Consider the following 18,769-nt stretch of genomic DNA (forward strand, 5'->3'; position numbering starts at 1 on the left):
AAGGAGAAAACCAACCATAATCCCACCAACTTTAGATAACCATGGTTACATTTTGGTATGTGTCCTTCTTATCTTTTTTCCTACCTGGAAAAGGAAGTCTTTATTGAGTGCCTACTGCATGCCAGGCAGTATGCTAAGCACTGAGGATACAAAATGGCGGAAGCTCGGTCTTGACCTCAAGGTTGGAGAGCAGTGACCCAAAGCACTGCAGTATGGGGTGACAGGTGCAGTAATAGCTGCCCGAAGAGATTCGAGAAAAGCAGGGCAGAAGGAGGGACCGCCTCTTCCTGGACTGTTATATTCAAGGCAAGTCTTAGAGGGTGCCTGGGAGCCTGCCACAGGAGCAAGAATATTCCAGACAGAGGGGGAAGTAACTGATGTTTCCCAGGCGCCTGTTAGGTACTTAGGAGTCTTACTGAGAATATCTCATGTAATCCTCACAACAGCTCTGGGAGGTAGATATTATCATTCCCATTTTACAGATGAGGAAATTGAGACCCTGAGAGGTTAAGGCATTTGCCAAAGCCCATGCAGATAGCTCGAGGTGGAGGCAGGATTTAAACTCGGGTCTGTTGCCCATGGTCTCCCCACTTGATCATGCAGCCTCCCCAGGATAACCAAGTCATGGTGTCCACCTTCATTGAGTTTTATTTAGCAAATATTTATTAAGCATCCACTGTGTACCAGGTAAAGAATATTTGAGGACTGTGGCCTCAGAAAGCCCTATAGGATCTCTCATCGGGTGTGGGTGTGGGTGTGGGTGAAGGGGGGTGGCGGCGTTGGAGGAGTCTATGTGCAGAGTCAGGTTATGCTTTGGTTTCAGACAACTTGAAACTGATCTAGACTCCAAACATATATGTTGAATTTCTTCCCTCCTCGTCTGTAAGACTCTGGGCCCCTTCTTGGAAGAGGTGGACCGATCACGTTGCATTGTTTGCCCGCTAGAGAGGCCATACTAACTGGATGATTTTAATACACCAAAGATGAAGGTTGCCATTCATTTGTTAAGTCAGTCAACCAATCACCAGTGCTCTGGTGGGGCTGGGCGATATGTATGGAGTAGGGAGGGAAGCAGAAAAGTGACCCCTTCCCGAGTTGCAGCTGTCCAGAGACATGGCTGTCTCATGGCGGACGGAAGACAGGCCTGGCTTGACAGTCCGCCGTAGGAGTTCTCGGGAAGGGGCCTCACGGTGCGCAGAATGGATTAGAAGAGGCTTACTGGAGCAGCCGCATCTCCAACACCTCTTATTGCGGCTGGCTGGCTAGCAAGCAGCTCCATGTGAGCGCCAGGAGAGGTTCAGATCTCCACTCAAAACCCGGGAGGTGCTTTAACTTCCAAATTCCACCGGGAGGGGTGCGTGAGGATTGGAGGGTGGGGATGCATCTCACTCTCCCGTTCTCCGGAACACACACAGAGCCGCCCACGGTGTTAGGGAGCTGCACCATGAAATATGGCATGGCCATAGATAAAATTATGAAGGAGTCGCTTCCAAAGGCTTCACCCTGAAACCTTACCGTCTCCACTGTGTGCACACCACTTATTGCCACCACTGCTGGGAAAGGGAGCTGTTAGTGTGGTGCCGAGAGGAGGAGGCAGTCTCAGGAGCCGAAAATGGTGAGGTTTATTGTGGGAATGAAACCCTGGGCAGATTGCCTCTTGTTAAGTATGTGTGTTGGGCCCAGCGTCAAAGCAGTTCACTGCAGGCAAACACAGTGGTCTTGCTAGAAGATTCTCTTAACTGCTCTGTGCCTCTGTTTCTCTCTTTGTAGGATGGCATATTGAATGGTTGTTAAGAAAGGATCGGTGAGTGGGCAGATACTTGATTCTTTTTCAGGTTCCTTTGTCCAACTGTCCGTTTACTGCTTCGCTCATGACTGCTTCACCCAGGTGACCTCCACCATGGCCATGATGTTCACCTCACAGCTGCTCCCCAGCCCCTACCTACTGATGGTCTGCGACTGCTGCCCAAAGGATGCTTCTCATCACCATTCACCAGAGCTCTCTCTCGAGGGCCTCCTGTGGGCCAGGTCCTGGGCTGGGGACATGGTAACGGACGAGAGACCTGACCTTTCCCTCCAGAGGTCTCGCTGAGCTTGACCTCGGGATCTTTTTATACCTAGGAAGTCTGGGAGGTTGTGCAACCAGCCAAGTTAATCTTGGTGCTCAACAGGTTGAGGGTCCATCAAACCCACTTCCTGCCTTTTATTTTTGGGAAGATTTCAAGCCCAGGGTTCCAGCCTAACTAGAGATCCTAGGGTTCTCTCCTGGCTTCTTGTCAACTACCTCTACCACCCACAAGTGCTCTAAGTTGGAGCAAATGGCACGAACTAACTAGACCAGCACTGTCCAATAGGACTTTCTGCAGTGATGGAAATGTTTTGATTTGTGCTCTTCAGTATGGTAGGCACTAGCCACAGGTGGGTACTGAGCCCTTGAAAGGTGGCCAGTCAGAACTGCAATGTGCCGTAAGTGGAAAACTTCAAAGCTGTAGTACCAGAAATGCAAAATATCTCAGTATTCATTTTTCTGTTGATTATGGTAAACCTCTAATAGTTTGAGCATATTGGGTTGAATAAAGTATGCTCTTGAAATCAATTTCACCTGTTCATTTTACTTTTTAAAGGTGCTACTGACATTAAAAAAAATTACATAGGTGGCTTGCATTATATTTTTATTGGACAGTGCTGTTCTAAACCTTGGTTTTCTTATCTGGAGAATGGGAGGATAGGCCAGAGATCAGTAAGGTGCACTCATCTCAAAGATGTTGTGATTTCCCCCCCGCACCTGACTCATGGTGTGAATTGACCACCCAGCCATGTGGACCGTGGTCAAGGTTAATGCAGCAGGTGCTATCAGGCCCCACTCACATCCCCTCAGCACGTACCATTCTAGTACATGCTGAAGGCATCCTACTTCAAGCACCCATAGCTCTCCCTCTTAGGGTTCTCTATCGACCTGCAGGAGGGAGGCCAACGATGCCTCCAGGAACTTCCCTCGGCCAGCGATGGATGGGAGTCGGAGGATAAATACCCCAGTTTCCATGCCCCGCAGGTGGCACACTAAGGCGTGTTCTACACTGTTTCCCAGAGTTCCCCAGCAGGACTGAGCCTCAGCACCCACAGTGGTATCCTGCTCAAGAATCCTCCCTTTATTGGCTTCCTTCCCTTCGCTGCCTCACTTCCCCATTCACCTACAGGTACTTTCTAGGATCACTTCCTATGTAAACTGCTTCACTCCCATCCTCTTCTGAGTCTGCGCCTGGATGAATGCAGAGGAGCCTTTCAGTGGCTTTTCCTGTTCTATCAGCTCATCAGAATCTCTGGCACATCAACCAATAAGTAGGTGCTTAATGTTGATCTTCAGTTAGTCCTGCCCCACAGAACTGCAGACATAACTACCTGGCGCCCTCCCCTTGCCCTCGAATGGGCTCTTCCAGGTACATTTTGCCTACATTAATGATTTCTATTTTAATACTAGTTTCCAACCTCGGTTTTCATCAGACGGAGTTCCTGGTTTCATTTTCTTCTAATTGCAGTAAGATGCTCTTACTGGGTGGGTGTAAATTGTTTGCTGCTGTTGAAGACACTCTGGGAGGGAACCTTCTAGGATCTGACAGGAAGTTGTTACAGATGTCAGAAACCCAACGCCAAAAAGTAAAAATAAGCTCGCTACTAAACGGATCAGGGTCCGGCATTTCCGAAATAAGAGCACCTTTAGGATGAGCAAAATCTGAAATGTCTGGAGGTGGTCCAGAGATACAGCACATATATGGCTTAGGAGTATTCCGGAAGTTAGAAGATGGATTATGGCCATTTAAGGAATCATTTTCTCATGTCACATCCGGAATTAGAATCCTAGAAGGGCAGGAGGGGATCTTAGGATTTCTCTTATCCACCCTCCACCCTCTAATCTCATGAACGAGAAACACTGAGGCCCAGAGAAATGAAGCGATGTGTCTCTAGACACACAGATAGTGAGCTGAATCTCAAAACAAGTCCAGTGCTTTTTCCACAACCCTGGAGCACCACCCCTAGTCTTTGTACAGAAAGAAAAGCCAGTGATTCCAGACCAACCACCACTGCTCCCACCTCTGGACTGGAGAGTTAGGATAATGAAGGGAAAGACGAGACTCCTCAGAGCTGTCTCTTGGCTGTACAACATGACAGGAACCACACTGGGTAACTCCCCAAGAGGGATCACCCAGCGTCTAGCTAGAGGGCTGGCATGTGAAATGCACTGCCCTAAAAATTAATCCACCCCGCTGAAGCAGCATGAGAACGGGAAGAGTATACTTGGCGCACCTCGTGACGTTGGGCTCTGTGCTAGGGCCCCAGGGATCTGAATCAGTCGTAAGCTTGGGCTCTGCTCTGAAGCTGTTTATAATTGAAACAGTGGAGACAAGACAGACAATGAACTAATTCAAAATAAAGAAATGTGATTCTCAAGTTTCTTCCACCAAATATCTGGTTGCAGCCTGGCATGTGTCTTGTACCCCCTCCCATCCCTGGAATGCTACAATAATTCCATGAATATAAATTGTATCTTATTACAACACTCATAAGTTCTTTAGGGACGGAGATCATATTTTTATTCATTCATGCATCCATGCACGCATGCATTCATGCATTTACAGTAAGTCCCCTACGTACGAACCTTCAAGTCGCGAACTTTCAAAGATGCGAACACGCGTAAATTAGTAAATGTGTAAATTTACATGCGTAAATTAGTTCAAGTGTCTGGCGTACCTTGTCACGTGCGTGCATCCTCTACAAATGGTTGTGCTTTTGTGTACTTTACTGTGTTTGTTTTTTTATGTATTATTTGTGTGAAAAGTATTATAACCCTATTACAGTATAGTACGGCACTCTATAGCCAACTGTGTTAGTTGGGTACCAAGGCTAACTTTGTTGGACTTACGAACAAATTGGACTTACGAATGTGCTCTCGGAACGGAACTTGTTTGTACGTAGGGGACTTACTGTATTCAACAAATGTATTGAATGCCTACTATGAGTCACTAGGGATGGGAGGGAGTGCAAGGTGAAGCGGAAGAGGAGCTAAAGATGTCCCAACCCCTCCAGTGCCTGCCCATATCACTCAGAGTACAAGCCCAGGTCTTCATAACCATCTTTAAAATCTGTCCTGATTCCCAAGTCCTTTCCCACCCCTCTGGCATCTTGATATCCGTGGTCTGGCTGGAAGAACAGAAGGCTGTTACGTGAGGTTAGAAGGGGTGACTAGTTTTCATTAATTTAATTTCACTTGGTGTAATTGATTTATTCATGCATTCACTTGTTTGACACGCATTTATTGATTATCACCTCCATGTCAGGGCCTGTGCTAAACACTGGGTTATCGGTGGTAGATGATGTTTCAGTCCTCATGAACCTTATACTGTAGTCTGTAGAGAGGAACCCGAGCAATAAGCAGATAGGCAGCTGTCTAAGCAACCATACCTGGTGATAAGCTCTCTGAAGAAAAAGCAAGACATAGGGACAAGAATAATGGGAGAAACCTAATTTGTACTGAGGGTCAGGAAAGGCATCCCTGGGGGGAGTAGCCTTTAAATTGAGGCCCTAAAGAGAAAGATAAGTCAGACAGGGGTAGAGGTGAGAGCGGAGGTTTTTCAGCAGAGGTTCTGAGGATTGCCAGGGAGGTTCTGAACTTGGCACACTGATATGCCTCTGCTCTACCCTTGTGCTTCGGATCCACTCTGCATGAGGCATCCTTGTGGACCACTCTGCCCTTGAGAAACCAGCAGAGGCAGGTGTGTGGAAGCAGGGAGGTTGAAATATATGGAGAGTCTCTGGAGACGGAGCCAACTCAACACACAAGGGTTCTGGGAGGAGAATTATAGAGAGTGATCGCATGAGGCTGACCATCTCCCCGCCACACACACACACACACACACACACACACACACACACACTCATGCTCGGACACACTTAGTTGGCCAGAAGTAAGTAGGGTTTACTCCCATTTCTATCAGTGACAAAATGTGCAAATCAGGAAAATTTCTCTTTGTTTTCTTCCTCAGCTTCCCTAGGATTTCATCCCACAAAACTGACCTCTGTTCTCTGCACACTGAGCTTAGAATCAGAAGGCTCTCCCACTTGTTACTTGAACGTGAATTACTTGAAGCTTAATTTTCCTTGTCTGTAGCATGAGGATACTGTATTTGCCCTATCTCTTCACAGCAACTTTTATGCAAGGGCTTTAGGAAATATAAATCACTATACAATATTTTTTAATTTAATAGACTTTTAAATTGTGTGTATATATAATTTTTAGTATATTTATTTATTTATTTTCAGCTGTGTTGGGTCTTCGTTGCTGCACAAGGGCTTCCTCTAGTTGCGGCGAGCGGGGGCTGCTCTTCGTTGCGGTGCGCGGGCTTCTCATTGCGGTGGCTTCTCTTGTAGCGGAGCACAGGCTCTAGGTGCGCGGGCTTCAGTAGTTGTGGTGTGCGGGCTTCAGTAGTTGTGGCACGCGGGCTTCAGTAGTTGTGGCGCACGGGCTCAGTAGTTGTGGCTCGCGGGCTCTAGAACGCAGGCCCAGTAGTTGTGGCGCACGGGCTTAGTTGCTCCGCGGCATGTGGGTTTTTCCCAGACCAGGGCCTGAACCCGTGTCCCCTGCATTGGCAGGTGGATTCTTAACCACTGAGCCACCAGGGAAGTCCCTATGTATATATTTTTAATTGAAGTATAGTTGATGTACAATAGATTTTATTTTTAAAAGCAGTTTTAGGTTCACAGCAAGACTGAGTAGAAAGTTCAGAGATTTCCCGTATAATCCCTGCTCCCCGCCACCACACACACAGCTTCCCCGTACTATCAGTGCCCCCCGCCAGAGTGGTACATCTGTTATGATTGATGAGCCTACGTTGATGTATCATTGTCACTCAGAATCCGTAGTTTACATTAGGTTTCACTCTTGCTGTTGTACATTGTGTGGGTTTTGAGCATTGTAAAACATAATAGTAATAATTGTGCTGGCTATTCTTCACCCCCACCCCCAAGATGCGTCCTCCACCCTCTTTGCCTGGTTCTGTGCCCCTAGAGGCAGACTACATCACCCAGATTCCCTGGCAGCTGACTTCTGATGGGGTTCTGCCAATGGGTGGGCCCAGCAAGAGATCAGAAGACAGGAGGAGAGAGAGGCTGAAATATTGCTTCCCTGGTCCTTGCCTGTTTCAGCGCTCCATCTCTGGCGAGAGCTGGGTCCCCCCATGACCACAGAATCTGACCTGTGGCCCCTCGGCCCCAGCTCTCACTGCAATCCAGTGATGCCGTGTCCTCCCTTTGTCCCCTTCAGCACATGGTAATGGCACCTTGTCATAGTCTCTGGACTTTAACATCTCTCGTTTGTTCCCTTAACCTGCCCACAAAGTAGTCCCTTCACTGGAATCTCTTCATTTGAACCATTTGGGCTGAGTTCTGTTTCTTGTTGGAATTCTCACTCATATAATCATAACAGCAAAAGTGGCAATAACAACTCAACCACAACTTTATTACGTGTTTGCCATGGGCCAGTTTCTATGTTAATTCTTTCAAAAACATTGGCTGGATTAAAGGTTAATTTTCAGAACCTTAGCATACGGTATTTGTTTTTCTCTTTCTGACTTACTTCACCCTGTATCACCTAGGGGCAGGACAGGAATAAAGATGCAGACGTAGAGAATGGACTTGAGGACACGGGGAGGGGGAAGGGTAAGCTGGGAAGAAGTGAGAGAGTGGCATGGACATATATATACACTACCAAATGTAAAACCGGTAGCTAGTGGGAAGCAGCCGCATAGCACAGGGAGATCAGCTCGGTGCTTTGTGACCACCTAGAGGGGTGGGATAGGGAGGGTGGGAGGGAGATGCCAGAGGGAGGAGATATGGGGATATATGTATACGTATAGCTGATTCACTCCGTTATACAGCAGAAACTAACACACCACTGTCAAGCAATTATACTCCAGTAAAGATGTTAAAAAAAAATAAAGGTTGGGCTTCCCTGGTGGCGCAGTGGTTGAGAGTCCGCCTGCCGATGCAGGGGACGCGGGTTCGTGCCCCGGTCCGGGAGGATCCCACGTGCCACGGAGCGGCTGGGCCCGTGAGCCACGGCCGCTGAGCCTGCGCGTCCGGAGCCTGTGCTCCGCAACGGGAGAGGCCACAACAGTGAGAGGCCCGCGTACAGCATAAAAAGAAAAAAAAAATAAATAAATAAAGGTTAATTTTCAAGAAAACCTCATCTATGACTTTCATACAGATGTAAAGGGAACACACGTTGACTGACAAAGACTCTCTCCTCACCCTAACTCTAGTCAGGCTCCTCTAAGTCCTCAAGGCCCAGCTTTGGGCGCTGTCGTTGGTCTGCTTATTCAAGAGTCTCACTGAGTCAGTTTAGCCACAGTCCTCCACTGTTTGAATGCCACCGCTCTTGTATCCGATCATATTTCTCATCCCCTCTCCCTGGGCATCGTATGACCCTGGCCTGCCTTCAGCAAGGGTCCTATCAAATCAGTTTAGCCAGAATCTCCCTCATCCCTGATCCTCTCAGCAGTTTTCCATCCACTGACCCCCCTGGCCCCACCTTTGGCTATAAACCTTCACTTGTCCTTGTTTTTGGAGTTGAGTCTGATCTCCCTCCCCCTGTGCAAAACCTAACCCCCCTGGATAAAGTCTGCCTTACTGTCTTTAGTAAGTGTCACGAAATTTTTTCTTTAACATGACAAAGACTCTTTCCTTGACCAAACTCGAGACAGGCTCCTCTGAGGTCTCTTTTTGACTAGGCCTCATCTTTGGGCCTTGTCGTTGGCCTGCCTAGTCTAGTGTTAGCAAGAATCCTTCTAAATCAGGTTAGTGAGAATCACTCCATTCCTGATATCTGATCACCCTCGATATCTGATCAGATTCCCCATCGTCCATCCTTGGTATCTCATCAGCCTGGCCTGCGTTCACCAAGAATCCTCCTATACTTGATGTTTCCTCTTAGTAATTTTAGACCCACTGCTTCCTTCACTCTGCTCATTGGCTGTAAATCCCCAGCTGTCTTTGCCATATTCTGAGTTGAGCCCGACCTCTCTCCACCATTGTAGTAGTCCTGACACCTATCGCAATAGTGTTGAATAAAGTCTTCCTTACCATTTTAACAACTGTCAGAATAACTTTTTCTTCAACGATATTAAATATTTTATTCATTAATGAGGGAACTGATAGGATGGTAGAACCTGTTCAAGAACAGACACATTTATAGATCAGGGATGTTGAAATGAATATGCAAACACGGGCAAATTTGATCTCTCCCACGGGACGGGCGGCACATCAATGGAACCTCTAATGGACAGAATTTGCATGTCTATAGACAAGAACAATTTTGCAAATCCAGAGTCGTAAAATGGCTCAATGGCTACTGAGAAAGGTGTGCTCTAGCCTACTGCCCATGGGCCAAATGCAGCCCACCGCCTGCCTTTGTCAATAAAGTTTTATGGGAACGCGGCCACGCACATTCATTTGTGTATTTCCTCTGGTTGCTTCCATGCTCCAGTGGCAGAACTGAGTAGTTGCAGCAGTGGCCAGGTAGCCCACAAAACCTTAAATATTTACTCTCTGGCTGTTTACAGGAAAGGTTACTTGACCTCCCTGCTATGGAGACTGTATTGTTTTCCATTGGAGCTGATAAGGAATATATCAGTATGGGCTCCATTTTACAAGTAAAAAAACTAATACCAGTTAAGTGACAGAGCCTGAGCTCTAACCTAGGTCAGCCTGATTCCGTCCTTAGTGCTGGCATCAGCAAGCAGTTTAGCTGACCCTAATAACGAAAAACACCTTAGAAATTATTTCACCTTTAAGAAAGAAGATGTCTTCAGAAAGGCATGTGTGTGTGCGTGTGTGCGTGCGTGTGCGTGTGTGTGTGTGTGTGCGAGCGTGTGCGTGTGCGTGTGTGTGCGCGCGTGTGTGTGCGTGTGTGTGTGTGCGTGTGTGTGTGTGTGCGTGTGTGTAGTGGGGGACACAGTTAAGAAAAGAGTGACTGCTTTGATAACTGCTTAGCTTAATTTTACTTTGATTCCTTGGTGTAAAACTACTTTCACAAGAGCACATGAACTAAATTGTACAAGGCAGGACACGGGTTGTACATCGCTGAACGAGGATCTGAACCAGAAACTGAAAATTCTGAAACAGTTTTGTACTGTTTTTCTTTGGGATGTTTGCTCTTTCTGAACCTAGCCGGCGTCAGAGTCCCCCATAGTCAGTGCGAGTTAACATCTGTGGTCGCCTTCTTCAATAGTCAGCTCCTCCCTCCCTCCCCGTTTATTACATTTTTCTTCTAGTTTAAAGCTGTTGAAAGTGCTAGTCTCTGAAAGGGATTAAGTGGGTTAATTAGCATTAAAAAGGCCCTTGATTTAGGCGGTATTTAAAATCTCGAAACACTGCCTCTGCTGGCCACCCCTCCCCCCATTTTGTGAATGGGAAAGTGGGCTGGAAAAACTCCAGCTATAAGGAGAATGTCTGAGCCTCAACCCAGCCCAGCCCGTTCCCCAGTCCAATTCGGAAATCATCTCTTTCGTATCAGGTTGCACGTGAAGTCTTTGTCAAATCTTTTTCGGTACGCGCTCCTAAATAATACTTCCCAGAGTATGACTAATAGTCAAAAGACGCAGTGGGTGAATTTCAATGGCTGAACCGCTGGGGAGAAAATGAATGGACTGTTAATAGGATCGCTCTGGAAATAATAAATAAATTATTAAACTGTAGTGTGGTGGGTGTCCCTTCCTCTGTGTGGCAAATTAGATTGGAAGGTGCCACTGTGAACGTCTCAGGAATATTACATTGCTCAGCTCTGTGGAGGGATTTAAACCTTTTCTGTAGCCTTCTCTCCTTCACCAGAGTTCGTGTCTATTTCTCTTTTTCTTTAGCTTTTATTAGTAGAGGGTGGAGCAGACAGTGTTGGTTTTCTGCCACACCCCCTCGGTACCCACCTCTACGCCAAAGGCTCTTTACTCCAAACACCTGCAAGCCTCGGCCAGCAGGACCTTTTTGAGCCCTGAGAGCATGTGGGTCCACCCTCAGGGGAAACCCAGAGTTCCTGAGAACTAATCCCTCCATGGCCGCCCTCCTGTAACGATGGGTGTGAATCGGTGGATAAAAACCCAGCCTCCTAACCCCTCCATTGGAGCAACGATGGGTAACTCTAAGGTAGAGGGCAACCGGGGGCTCTGGGATTCCCCAGCAGGACTGCACTCCAGTGACCCCAGTGTTTGATAACGTTCCATTTATTGGCTGCCTCTCCTTCCTGTCTCACTTCCTCTACTGCCGTTTCCTGGAATCACCACACAAAGAAACGATTTGCACTCAAATCCTCGTCTTAGGTCCTGCTTCTAGGGTAACCCACACCAAGACAGAGAGTCAGTAGAAAGATTTTTCCTCACCAGTTATCCTGCAGCAAAGGGGACACTTTATAATTCCTTTTCACAGAAGCACTTCACCATGTCCCCTGCTCCGACTGGAGGGCGGCATGTTGCAGTGGGAAAGCCGTGAGCTTTGGGGTGAGATTCAATCTGGAGTTCAAATCCCGCCTTTGCCATTGGCCGGCTGTTTGACCTGTGTGACCTTGCTGAAGTGATTTTGCCTCAGTGACCCTTCATTTGCCCACTTATTTTGAGGGCAAAAAATACCTCCCTCCAGAATTGCTGAGAGAATTAAGGACGTAATGTAGGTCCATGGCTCAGGACAATGCTTAGCGTATAGGAGTAAACCGATAGATGGCCGTTCTTTGACCTCCAAAAGGCTGCGCCACGGTCACTACCAAGAGAATGTAATGTTCTTGTCCTTGAAGCTTTTGTCATGGGAGAATAGAGCAAACGGATACCCAGTCCATCTTTTAATTCGTTTTTGAGAACTTTCTGACATCATGGACTAAACCGCATTGTATTAATATTCTAGTCTTCTAGTTCTATGACAAACAAAAAAATGCATGAGCACAAAACCCCAAAGTAAAACAAAACAGGGAGAAGCTTAGAAAACTAAATATGGAACTCAGCTCTAACAGCTGAATGGAGAAAGGAATTCGAATAATTTAAAAATCACAAGTGGATGTAAAGTGTAAAGAAATGGAAACTTACAGACTATTTAAAACCTGGAATTGCTGACTGTTCAGAAACGACACAGATGGATCAAGAGTGGTGAACAGCCAGAAAGGATTGTGGATGGATCTGCATTGCTTTAGCGGCTCCCCGTGCCACCTGTCTCTGAGGACAGCCAGACAATTTGGGATGGAAGCAGGCTAATGCTGGCAGCAGATCCAGTGACGGTAACCAGCCTAACGGTAGATCCTTCCACTGGGTTTGCAATGACGAACTGTGCCCCAGACGTCTGGTGGCTCTTATTGATTTGGGCGCCCTAATGCCCCATTGTGCAGCCAATTAAAAGGCTTGAAATGCGAGTTTATGAGTAGTCTCAGTAGATACATCCAAACCTGCCCAATAGCCTTTCATCTCTGGAGAGTGGATTCAATGTCACCGAATCCAGGGTTGCCACGCATCATAGGAAAACAAGACTGTTGCAGTGCCGGCCTCCAGAGAGAGTTCCTCTAGGTCATGGTTGAGGCACGTGGATGGGTGGGGAGTGGGGGTGAGGAAAGCCCACACCGTTGCTGCCTGTGTGGCATGTGTCCTGACCACCTGCAAAGATGACCAGAGAGCTGGTTGGGGTCAGGGTGACTCCAACATGACTGCACAGGCTTGTTGGACACACTCAGTGATGGCTTGCCCAACACCAGCAGTTATAATGGCCTGCTCAGTTGAGTCGGGAGGCTTATTCTCTGCCACCTGGCCCTGAGCCCCTGTACTCTCTCGTCATATTTCCTTGATCTCGAAACCTCCTTTCCCAATGAGAGAGCCACACTGCTAGCAAGGACCACCAGGCTCAGGGTGACCAGGGTCTGCTGGCAGCTGTGCTGTTGTGCTGACGTCCTCTCCCAGTGCATCCGTGATCATAGCAAAGGCTTTAAAGATGGCATTCATGGGTCCAGCCAAAGTGATAATGTTGATATGTACAACACTCTCCCCACACATCTTCTTAACTGATTCTCTGTTCTTTCTGACGAGGCTGCCAACTTCCTTTCCATGCATAAAGAGCTGTATGGTGAAAGTGACATTCAATCCACTTGCAGTCATACCCTCCATCCGCCCCTGTTGCCTTCTTGACAACCCCTCTTGTTCCTCCTCTGGCCTTCTACCCTTCCCCTTCCCACCCACTCCCCTTTTTTTCTCCAGCCTACAGTTTTTGGCTTTGACCACCACCAGTGACCAATGACTTGACCATTTCAAGTCTAGCTCCTTGGAATACCGCTGGACATAGAGACAGATATTATTACAGGTGTCACACGAAGCACGAAGCATAAAAGGAAAACAACTGATACATTCGATTACGTTTAAATGAAGAACTTCTGTTCAACAGAAGACCCCATTAGGAAAGAGAAAAAACAAGCCGAAGAGCAAGAGAATACATTTGCAACTCCTGTACCCAACAAAGGACTTCTATCTAGAATAGATAAAGAACTCCTATGCATTAAGAAAGACATAGAAACTCTGTAAAGAAGTGAGCAAAAGGCTTGAACATGAGCTGCACAAAAGAGGCTATACAAATGACCAGTAAATGTAATGAAATGTGCTCAGCCTCCTTACTGAACAGAGAAATGCAAATTCAAAACTCCACCGCCCATTGAGTAGATTGGCAAAAAATGAAAACATCTGACATTACCAACTATAACCTAGGATGTGGAGCAACTGGAACTCTCGTACACTGATGATAGGAGTGTCAGTTGGTACCCTTTCCCTCAATTTGGGAAAGAGTTTGACATCTGTTGAAGTTGAAGATACTTACACCCTCCGCCCCTCCAATGCATACCGTGTAATTCCATTTTTATAGCTTTCAAAAATAGACAAAGCAAGTGTATCATTTAGGTATATGTACTAGGTGGCAAAAGAATAAAACACTGCAAGGAAGTTATTACCATAAAGTCTGGGAAATGGTCCCCTCTGGAGAGGAATGAGGAAATTGTAATGGCCCAGGAATGCACAGGGGTCTGGTGGAGGTGTTGACAATGCTCTACTTCTTGAGCAGGAGGGTAGTCAAAAGAGTATTTGGTCTACGGTAATTCATTATGCTGCCTGTTTGTGCTTCATCTACTTCTCCATATGTGTGCTGTATTTCACTGTAAGAAAGTTTAAAAAAAAACTTTCTCAGAGTGTTTTCTGAGAAACGTTGCGTAATGAGGTCTTAATATATGTTACTCACAAAAAGGATTCTATGGTCAAAGACATCTCAGCACTGGAATAAGTGAAGACAAATAGGTCTTTAATATGCCAAGGTACATTGTGAAATTCCAAGAAGGATCAAGAGTATACAATAATTTATATGACCACGGAACCCTTTTCCTAAGGGAGATTTTACAGAGCATATACTTAGGAAAAGTAGATGGAAAAAAATCATAGAGCAAGTTTCAGTTTCACGAGCCAGTTGACCTGATCCAACCAAAGGCTTCAGGAGCTTTATGCAAAGCGTGAAATACAAAAGAGCAAACAAATGACGTTTTAGGTGGCGCTGAACTGGAGGCTCTCACTATTGCTAAAATCCTCATAATTTCAAGTGTCGGATCCCAAACGCTGAAGGGGTTAGCCCATCCCCGTCCCCCTCCTCTGTAGTTATGTTTGTTCCAGTTTTCATAGTCACCGTGATGTAACTGTGTGTCTGTGGATGGATGGACCAACTGGTGTTTGCTCACTTGTTTTTATATCGATGTCCATCACAGCTGTTTATAAACAAAATCGTTCTGATGGAATCCAACTTCTGCCCCAGTGCTGGTGCTACAACCCTGCTCTCACTGGGACACGGGGTCAGTTAGCTTTCACTGTGTAACAAACCACCCCACAGAGACCTAGTGGCTTAAAACAATGACCACAATTTTGTGCTCTGGAAATTTGGACTGGGCTCAGATGGATGAGCCTTCCGCTGGTCTCAACTAGGTGTCACTCACATGTGTCTGCAGGCAGCTGCCGGGTCAGCTAGGATGTTGGCTGGCCGTTAGCTGAGGCAGCCATTTGAGTTCCCGCCATGGTTTTCTCTTATTCATCAGGCAGCCCTAGATGGGCTTGTTCACGTGGTAGCTATAACAAGAGTCCTAAGAATAGCAAGAGAGAGATAGCCCCAATGTGCACGTGTTTTTCAAGTCTTTGCTAGCATCACGTTTGTTATTGTGCTGTCGATCAGACAATCACATGGCCAAGTCTAGGGTCAGGGTAGAAGGAGACTACCCAAGGGTATGGATACAGAGAGACTTGAACAAATTGGGAGCCATTGCTACATCAATCTGCCACAGGTACTCTGGGCATCATAGTCATTCATTATCAAAACTATCTCTAAAACTGCACTGACTTACGGTACCTCTGATACCAGTCGATTTCACTACTGAGCTGTATTTTTAAAAACAGATGTGTTGGGCTTCCCTAGTGGCGCAGTGGTTGAGAGTCCGCCTGCCGATGCAGGGGACGCGGGTTCGTGCCCCGGTCCGGGAAGATCCCACATGCCGCGGAGCGGCTGGGCCCGTGAGCCATGGCCGCTGAGCCTGCGCGTCCGGAGCCTGTGCTCCGCAACGGGAAGAGGCCACAACAGTGAGGGGTCCACATACTGCAAAAAAAAAAACAAAAAAAAACAGACGTATTCGTCAGCCTTTTAAAGGAATGATCCAAATAGGAAAGCTTGATTAAAATAGAGATCGATTACATTTTCAAAGATATGATGAAATGTAAACGGTTTCCCCTAAGGAAAGTATGCAAGATGATTGTTCAAGGAGAAATTTAATTACCACCTAAAAATCACAGGGATTCTCGCAGATACAGATTATCGTTAGATTGTATTCGTTACAGAAATACAAAGATGATGACCTTTCCTTTAGTTTCACTTGTTTTTATTTAACAAACTCTGTTCCTTGGCTTTTTTCAACATGACTCTGTTTAATTGTTGCAGGCTTGAAATTATTATCTAAGCCTGCACATATTAATCCTGTCTGTTGGAAGAAAAGAAGCCTGTCACGTGGGGTAATTGTGGCTGCGGGGGGCAATAATGAATGGGCAGAATAGAGCCAGGCCTGCTTTCTGTTGTCCTCAAGCATTGACAATCGATGGCTGTGGCCATGCTGAGTTGGGAAAGGATCACACCTCTAAGTCACAGCAGTATTTGGGGGTAATTTCTCAGGAAATGACAAGGATCATGAGGTAACTCCAGATGGTATTACCAATCTTTTTTTTTTTTTTTTTTTTTTTTTATAAATTTATTTATTCATTTATTTATTTTTGGCTGTGTTGGGTCTTCGTTTCTGTGCGAGGGCTTTCTCTAGTTGTGGCAAGCGGGGGCCACTCCTCATCGCGGTGCGCGGGCCTCTCACTGTCGCGGCCTCTCTTGCTGCGGAGCACAGGCTCCAGACGCGCAGAGCTCAGTATTTGTAGCTCACGGGCCCAGCTGCTCCGTGGCACGTGGGATCTTCCCAGACCAGGGCTTGAACCCGTGTCCCCTGCATTGGCAGGCAGACTCTCAACCACTGCGCCACCAGGGAAGCCCGGTATTACCAATCTTGATTCCATTTGACCACCTGAGGCCACCATCTTGTACTGATTTTACACTATCAAGACCACAAGAAAGGTTTGTCACCAAGAATTTTGGACTCTCAGTTCTGTCTTCCATGGCAGAGTTCTCCTTTTTCTTTGCCTTGGATGACATTGAAGTCTGTGGATGATTTAGAATGTGATGAAATCATAGTTTCTAAACTTTTTATTGCTAAATTGAGATGATGATGGTGATAGAGAGGAGCAGCTCTTGCCAAGTTCTTGACAAGAATCGTATCATTTAGTCTTCACGATGCCCTCTTATCTCTATTTGACACCAGGAGATTAACTAATGTGCCCAAGGACCCACGACTTGTAAGTGGTGGCAACAGAATTTGAACCCAGGTCCAATCTGACTCTGAAGTTCTGCTTTTAACGAGTCAGCCACACCACCCCCCTTCTGAGAGCTGGCTAGGTATGTCTGAGCCTCCTCCCCCTCCTCACCTATACTTCTGTTGAGCATTCGCTGTTTGTAGAGTGTACAGAACTGTGTTAGAAATGCGGTATAAAAAATGCCTCTTGTACAGTAGAATATGGGATAAACAACCTTATAAATAGCTTTCTCTTGGTGGTGGTCTTGGTGGAGAGGGAAAGCAGAAATTATAAGGACCTTGTCAACTGACAAACCTGTTCTTAGGTAGAGGTTTCACACTGTCCACCTCCCTCAACACATCCCTCTCAGAGAGTTGATAGCAAGCAACACGATGGAACCATTTGACAGCTAGCACATCTTCACCACCACATCCACCCTCGTACTTTATTGCTTGATGAAATCGTATGAAGTTAGGAAACCCAAGAGAGACCAGGGAGCATGCTGGATATCTCATAGCTGTAACTTTCAGATACCAACTCATTAAGAAATAACCTTGCGTATTTACATATGGTTTTGCCTCTGTCTTATGCCAGTTAAAGGCACAGACTCAGGAAACAGACTGCTTGGGATCAACCACAGATCTGCCATTTTACTAGCTGTGTGACCTTGCACAAGTTATTAAACCACTCTGAGCCTCACTTTCCTCAGCCAGAAAAAGGAAATGATAATAGTGTTCTTTGCAAAAGAATACTGTTTTGCAAAAGAATGCAAAACATGTAGTGCCTTGGCACATAGCAAGTGCTATTTAAATGTTAGCTATTAATACTATTACTCTGTTAAACAGCTTAAGTCAGGTATAGAGTTTCATTTCTTTTATTTAAAAATTTTAAAAAGTAATTAAAAAATTTTTTATGTTCTTGGTGGCAGCCAGTTATTTTATTTAGAAAGATTCATTTAGCATCCAGCGGTTGTACGCTAGGTATATTTTGGAATAAGTGTGTCACTTCGATATTGATTTACGTACATTAAGATCATTCAGACGGCTAATGATTTTCTTTTATTTTTTCTATTTTTTCCTTCAATTTTTTTATTGAAGTATAGTCGATGTACAATATTATGTTAGTTACAGGTATATAACATAGTGATTACAAATTTAAAGATTATATTCCATTTATAGTTACTACAAAATACTTGTTATATTCTCTGCTGTACAGTACATCCTTGTAGCTTATTTATTTCATACATAATAGTTTGTACCTCCCAATCCCCCACCCCCACATGGCCCCTTCCCCCTTCCCTCTCCCCACTGGTAACCACTAGTTTGTTCTCTATTTCTGTGAGTCTGTTTCTTTTTTGTTATATTCACTAGTTTCTTTTATTTCTTAGCTTCCACATATAAGTGATATCATACAGTATTTATCTTTCTCTGACTTATGTCACTTAGCATAATGCCCTCCATGTACATTCATGTTGTTGCACATGGGAAAAATTCATTCTTTTCTATGGCTAATATTCCATTGTATATATGGCACATCTTCTTTATCCATGCTCCTGTTGATGGACATTTAGGTTGCTTCCATATCTTGGCAATTGTGTATAACACTGCTGTGAACGTCGGGGTGCATGTATCTTTTCGAATTAGTGTTTTCATTTTTTTCGGATATATACCCAGGAGTGGAATTGCTGGGTCATATGGTAGTTCTATTTTTAGTTTCTTGAGAAACCTCCGTACTGTTTTCCACAGTAGTTGCACCAATTTACATTCCTACCAACAGTGCATGCATACCAGCAGAGGCTTCCCTTT

The 18,769-nt window shown here is 45.7% G+C and overlaps 1 pseudogene; it reads right to left on the bottom strand.

Annotated features, from left to right (window-relative positions):
* Positions 1-12,213: 12,213 nt before the first annotated feature.
* Positions 12,214-13,175, bottom strand: LOC136142786 (poly(rC)-binding protein 2 pseudogene; annotated as a pseudogene).
* Between the last annotated feature and the right edge of the window lie 5,594 nt (positions 13,176-18,769).

This window comes from Phocoena phocoena, chromosome X (genome assembly GCF_963924675.1).
Source record: "Phocoena phocoena chromosome X, mPhoPho1.1, whole genome shotgun sequence".
In the NCBI taxonomy this organism is placed as follows: Eukaryota; Metazoa; Chordata; class Mammalia; order Artiodactyla; family Phocoenidae; genus Phocoena; species Phocoena phocoena.